Here is a 6,454-nt window from a genome sequence, read left to right on the forward strand (position 1 = left end):
CGGAGGAGCGGGGTGACGTGAGAGAACTTGGGAAGGTTGAACACCAGACGGGCTCTTGAACGTCTGGATGAGTTGTAGGGGTTTAATGGCACAGGCAGGGAGCCCAGCCAACAGCGAGTTGCAGTAATCCAGACGGGAGATGACAAGTGCCTGGATTAGGACCTGCGCCGCTTCCTGTGTGAGGCAGGGTCGTACTCTGCGGATGTTGTAGAGCATGAACCTACAGGAACGGGCCACCGCCTTGATGTTAGTTGAGAACGACAGGGTGTTGTCCAGGATCACGCCAAGGTTCTTAGCGCTCTGGGAGGAGGACACAATGGAGTTGTCAACCGTGATGGCGAGATCATGGAACGGGCAGTCCTTCCCCGGGAGGAAGAGCAGCTCCGTCTTGCCGAGGTTCAGCTTGAGGTGGTGATCCGTCATCCACACTGATATGTCTGCCAGACATGCAGAGATGCGATTCGCCACCTGGTCATCAGAAGGGGGAAAGGAGAAGATTCATTGTGTGTCGTCTGCATAGCAATGATAGGAGAGACCATGTGAGGTTATGACAGAGCCAAGTGACTTGGTGTATAGCGAGAATAGGAGAGGGCCTAGAACAGAGCCCTGGGGGACGCCAGTGGTGAGAGCGCGCGGTGAGGAGACAGATTCTCGCCACGCCACCTGGTAGGAGCGACCTGTCAGGTAGGACGCAATCCAAGCGTGGGCCGCGCGGGAGATGCCCAACTCGGAGAGGGTGGAGAGGAGGATCTGATGGTTCACAGTATCGAAGGCAGCCGATAGGTCTAGAAGGATGAGAGCAGAGGAGAGAGAGTTAGCTTTAGCAGTGCGGAGCGCCTCCGTGATACAGAGAAGAGCAGTCTCAGTTGAATGACTAGTCTTGAAACCTGACTGATTTGGATCAAAAGGTCATTCTGAGAGAGATAGCGGGAGAGCTGGCCAAGGACGGCACGTTCAAGAGTTTTGGAGAGAAAAGAAAGAAGGGATACTGGTCTGTAGTTGTTGACATCGGAGGGATCGAGTGTAGGTTTTTTCAGAAGGGGTGCAACTCTCGCTCTCTTGAAGACGGAAGGGACGTAGCCAGCGGTCAGGGATGAGTTGATGAGCGAAGTGAGGTAAGGGGAGAAGGTCTCCGGAAATGGTCTGGAGAAGAGAGGAGGGGATAGGGTCAAGCGGGCAGGTTGTTGGGCGGCCGGCCGTCACAAGACGCGAGATTTCATCTGGAGAGAGAGGGAGAAAGAGGTCAGAGCACAGGGTAGGGCAGTGTGAGCAGAACCAGCGGTGTCGTTTGACTTAGCAAACGAGGATCGGATGTCGTCGACCTTCTTTTCAAAATGGTTGATGAAGTCATCTGCAGAGAGGGAGGAGGGGGGAGGAGGGGGAGGAGGATTCAGGAGGGAGGAGAAGGTGGCAAAGAGCTTCCTAGGGTTAGAGGCACATGCTTGGAATTTAGAGTGGTAGAAAGTGGCTTTAGCAGCAGAGACAGAAGAGGAAAATGTAGAGAGGAGGGAGTGAAAGGATGCCAGGTCCGCAGGGAGGCGAGTTTTCCTCCATTTCCGCTCGGCTGCCCGGAGCCCTGTTCTTATCTAAATGAATATTTCTATTTCATTTTTTTTCATTTTCTATGAAATACATTTGCAAAAAAATGTATTAAATGTGTAGATGGGTGAGACTTATTTCGTCATCCATTTTGAATTCAGGCTGTAACACAAAGTGGGTAAGTCGAGTGGGTGTATGAATGCTTTCTGAAGGCACTCTACACACAGACCTGAGTTATTGTAGTATCTGTCACTACCTCACTGTCCAACCCAGCAGCATGAACAGAAGAAAATGTTCAATTCTTTCCAGTTGTCCATGAAGAATTGACCAGGACCTGGCGTCCAAAGAAGATGGTAGTCTACACATACAAAAAAAGCAGTGGGTGCTCATATTTACAGTAGTCAAAACTAAATTATAAACTGGGTGGTTTGAGCCCTGAAAGCTGATTGGCTGACAGCCATGGTATATCAGACCGTATACCATTGGTATGACATTTATTTTTACTGCTATAACTACGTTGGTAATTATTTTATAATAGCAATAAGGCACCTCGGGAGTTTGTGATATATGGCCATGGGGATACAACCACGTCTAAGGGCTGTGTTCAGGCGCTCTGTCGCACATAAGAACAGCCCTTAGCCGTGGTATATTGGCCACTCTAAAATACTATAAAAAAACCTCAGGCTTTGGCAACATTGCTCAAATCTACAGTACCATTCAAAAGGTTGGACACATCTACTCAAGGGTTTTTATTTTTACTATTTTCAACATTGTAGAATAATAGTGAAGATATCAAAACTATGAAATAACACACATGGAATCATGTAGTAACCAAAAAAGTACTGACAGCTTTGCACACTCTTGGGATTCTCTCAACCGGCTTCATGTGGAATGCTTTTCCAACAGTCTTCCCTCCACAAAACCTGTGGGTATACCAACAAAGCCAAAACACAGGGATATTGGAGGGTAAATTATTATTCAATGTAAACAGGCAATAAACATCATTTCATGCATCTCCTTCATCTCACAAAAGGAAACGGTATACCAAGAACATTAGAGACGGTGATAAATCAACATTTTGTAACAGAGGACAATTACTAGTGGGTGTTCATCTGAATCAGTGAAACTCTTCCCCTAAATCTGACTTGACTGACTTGACTAGTTAAATAAAGGTTAAAAAATGAGAGAAAGAGGGATTAGACGGAGATGTCATGAACAAGACCCGTATGTATTGGAGCCAACTGTTTCCATTGTTTCGGTCAGCTCCATTCATTGGGAGTTCAATTTAGCTTCCAATGCCGATCCATTCATTTGTCTGTTACTTCCTGGTTAATCTTCAATTTGATGACTTCACTGTCTAATCCTTCTTAATCTCTGTCACGCCCTGGCCTTAGTATTCTGTGTTTTCGTTAGTATTTTGGTGAGGCCAGGGTGTGACATTGGGGATTTATGTGGTTTGTTTTGTCTGGGGTTGTTTGTAGGAATGGGATTGTGGTTAGAGTAGTACTCTAGGTAAGTCTATGGTTGCCTAGAGTGGTTCTCAATCAGAGGCAGGTGTTTATCGTTGTCTCTGATTGGGAACCATATTTAGGTAGCCATATTCTTTAGGTCTCTGTGTTAGTTTGCACCAGAATAGGCTGTTTAGGGTTTCACGGTTATTGTATTGTTCATCTTTTATTAAACATGTATCATAATAACCACGCTGCATTTTGGTCCGATCCCTGCTACACCTCCTCTTCAGAGGAGGAGGAGAAGAAGAGAACCGTTACAATCTCATTCTAGCTGTGTAACCAGAAAGTTTGGGGACAACCCAAAGGCAAAAATACAATCTGTTTTCCATTTGAATCATTGATTAATTTATTATGTAACTTAAATCGGGCAAAATGTGACTGATCCATGTTCAAATGAAGTCTTAATAGATTTCCCATCCACTGTGTCATTGTCTTGTGTCTGATCAGGGTCTTCCAGTAAATGTCCTTAATGGAGGTGATTTTGACAGCAAATTAAAATCATTGATAAGGAAAAAGGCATACATTGCAACCGATGAAAGCTACATTGCTCAGGAGAAGGGAATATTAACGTAATCATTTGCTCATTCTCCATTAGTCGCAATGTGACTGGTAATACAAAAAGTTAATAACATTTCAATGTAGCTTCAACACACACATACTTTACTCCGACTAAAACTCACCCAGGTAAGTAGATCATCTAAGTTTAGAGTTGATCATGAGGTTGAAGCCAGAGGATTTATTTTGGTGAGTTCAAGACTACATACTAAGTCACAAAATCTCAACCCAAATTCAATATCGCATCAAAAACTATTTATAGTAATATTCATTGATACTAATAAATGCTGATTAAATAACCCTGAAACATTTATCAATAAAATATATTTCTAAAGCACTTTTTACGTCAGCTGATGTCACAAAGTGCTATGCCACTAAGCAGAACAGTTGAAACTGGAGCAGCAGCACGACCAGGTGGACAGCCAGGAGTCATCAGGCCAGGTAGTCCTGAGGTATGCTTCTAGGGCTCAGGTCCTCTTGAGAGAGGAGTGAAAGAGAGACTAAGAAATTAATGACTGAAAGTAGCCTATACCATTTTATACAGGGGTTTTCAAACTTTGTGCCCAAGGACCCCCACTCAGGCAAACCGGCAACCCAGGGATCCCCATCATACTGTATATTTTGACCTCCCCACAGTTCATTGGAAGAGGAAGTATACACTTGAACAGCCATATAGCTAGAAGGGTAAAGTAGAAAATGTTGCTTTTATGAAGCAAATTCTCTGCAATTCTACACATTTTCTCATTGAGCAGAGAAAATGTTGCAGTTTTAAAGATAATATCCTGCAATTCTATGCATTCTGCCATGGCTAATGCTGTGTTCCTCTGCTCAAGCATAACACAATCAAGAAGCATGTGCCCTGAATGCCTGTTTTTGTATTTCTGATTCGCCCTGACCGTGGAGCTTTCATTGGATTATTCCTTCTCAAAGATGGTATTATTCAAAATATATTAAGTTCAATATTGTTTCTGAATTCATTCTATCTGGTTTTGGTCGTTTAAGTTGACAAACTGTTTTTCCATCCGGAAAATGACCATTTAAAAATGTCCCACCTACGAATTTTACAGAATAACCACAACAACAAAAAAGGCTCCCCTTGTAATTAGCCCCAATGACTAATTTCTTCCAAACTAATAGGATAGTTTGAGATTTTGGCAATGAGGCTATTTATTTACTTCCCCAGAGTTGGATGAACAGGAACAGCTAGCATGCTAATTGTTCCTGTAGACTTCCAGTTATAACACTAGTTGACTCATTTACCTTGAAATCCAATAGGTCAAATTAAATTTGTCACATACACATTTAGCAGATATTATTGCAGATGTAGCGAAATGCTTGTGTTTCTAGCTCCAACAGTGCAGTCAAATCTAACAAGTAATATCTAACAATACCCACAATCTAAAGTAAGGAGTGGAAGGAATGGAATTAAGAATATAACAATATTTGGACAAGCAATGTCAGAGCGGCATAGACTAAGATACAGTAGAATAGGATAGAATACAGTATACACGCACACACACGAGATGAGTAATGCAAAACGTCAAACAATATTAAAGTGACTAGTATTCCAATTATTAAAGTGGCCAGTGATTTCAAGTCTATGTATATAGGGCAGCAGCCTCTAATGTGCCAGTGATGGCTATTTAACAGTCTGATGGCCTTGAGAAAAACTCTTTCTGTCTTTTGGTCCCAGCATCGACGCACCTGTACTGACCTATTCTTCTGGATGATAGCGGGGTGAAAAGGCAGTGGCTCGGGTGGTTGTTGTCCTTGATGATCTTTTTGGTCTTCCTGTGACATCGGGTGCTGTAGGTGGCCTGGAGGGCAGGTAGTTTGACCCCGGTGATGCGTTGGGCAGACCTCACCACCCTGACTCCAATGACTCCAATTTTGTTAGACTTCTTCTTCGCTTGTGCTGTACAGTTTATGATCATTGCAATAAATAATACTAAGTCCACCTTTTTAACATGTAGCATTTTACTATCCCTTGGTTGATGAGAAGCCTTCACTGGTCTTGGTGGCTCTACTACCATTGCTTATTCCCCACCACTCGTTCCTTCCAATTTTCTCAACACCTCTCAATGTGTTTACAATACCACGTTGGTGAAAATAGACCAAATTATTAGGGTGAGGCACATGGGCTACTAACAGCTTACTACACAACATACACTTAGTATTAGTTTCTTAGCTACAAGAGAGATATCTCTCTGGTATCCTACAGTACATCATTTATGAAGCAGCATAAGACCTTTTTGGACTCACTTGTTGTGATTTGCTTGAACAGGAAAGTGGCACGGCTGTCCTTGTGGACAAATTTTGTCATCAAAGAGAAAGATGACAGATTTACAATTCTGAGTTGAATGACCGTTCAAAATATATTTTCCCAGTTTGAGCTGTTTATTCCCGACTTCCCAGCTGCAACGCTTGCAGTTAGGCACTGTCACCAATTCCTTACAAACCACTCATTGTTGAATTTGCGATCTCCAAATTGTTGTGTGATGTTTATGTCCAATGGCCGATGAGCACCGATATGTTTTATCTATATTTCTCTTCATTATTTCACAATTAAGATTGTGAAAGTAAGATGTTGATATGATCAGTCCAATCAAAGATAGTGTACCGACTAACCAGTGCCCCCGCACACTGGCTGAAATGTTGGATGTCTACCCTTTCTAAGGACTTACGCTTGGCTATTGCGTAAGGACCCCATGAGTGACAGAACACTGAGCCAATCACGGCACAATACTCCTATCTTCTGCTGTCCAGCCCCACCACCACCACAGAAAGCACTGAGCTAGGCTGAAACTCCTGCATTTTTGACTTGCCTTACTCAAAAAAACGAGACCATG

Source organism: Oncorhynchus nerka, linkage group LG14 (assembly GCF_034236695.1).
Source record: "Oncorhynchus nerka isolate Pitt River linkage group LG14, Oner_Uvic_2.0, whole genome shotgun sequence".
Lineage (NCBI taxonomy): Eukaryota > Metazoa > Chordata > Actinopteri > Salmoniformes > Salmonidae > Oncorhynchus > Oncorhynchus nerka.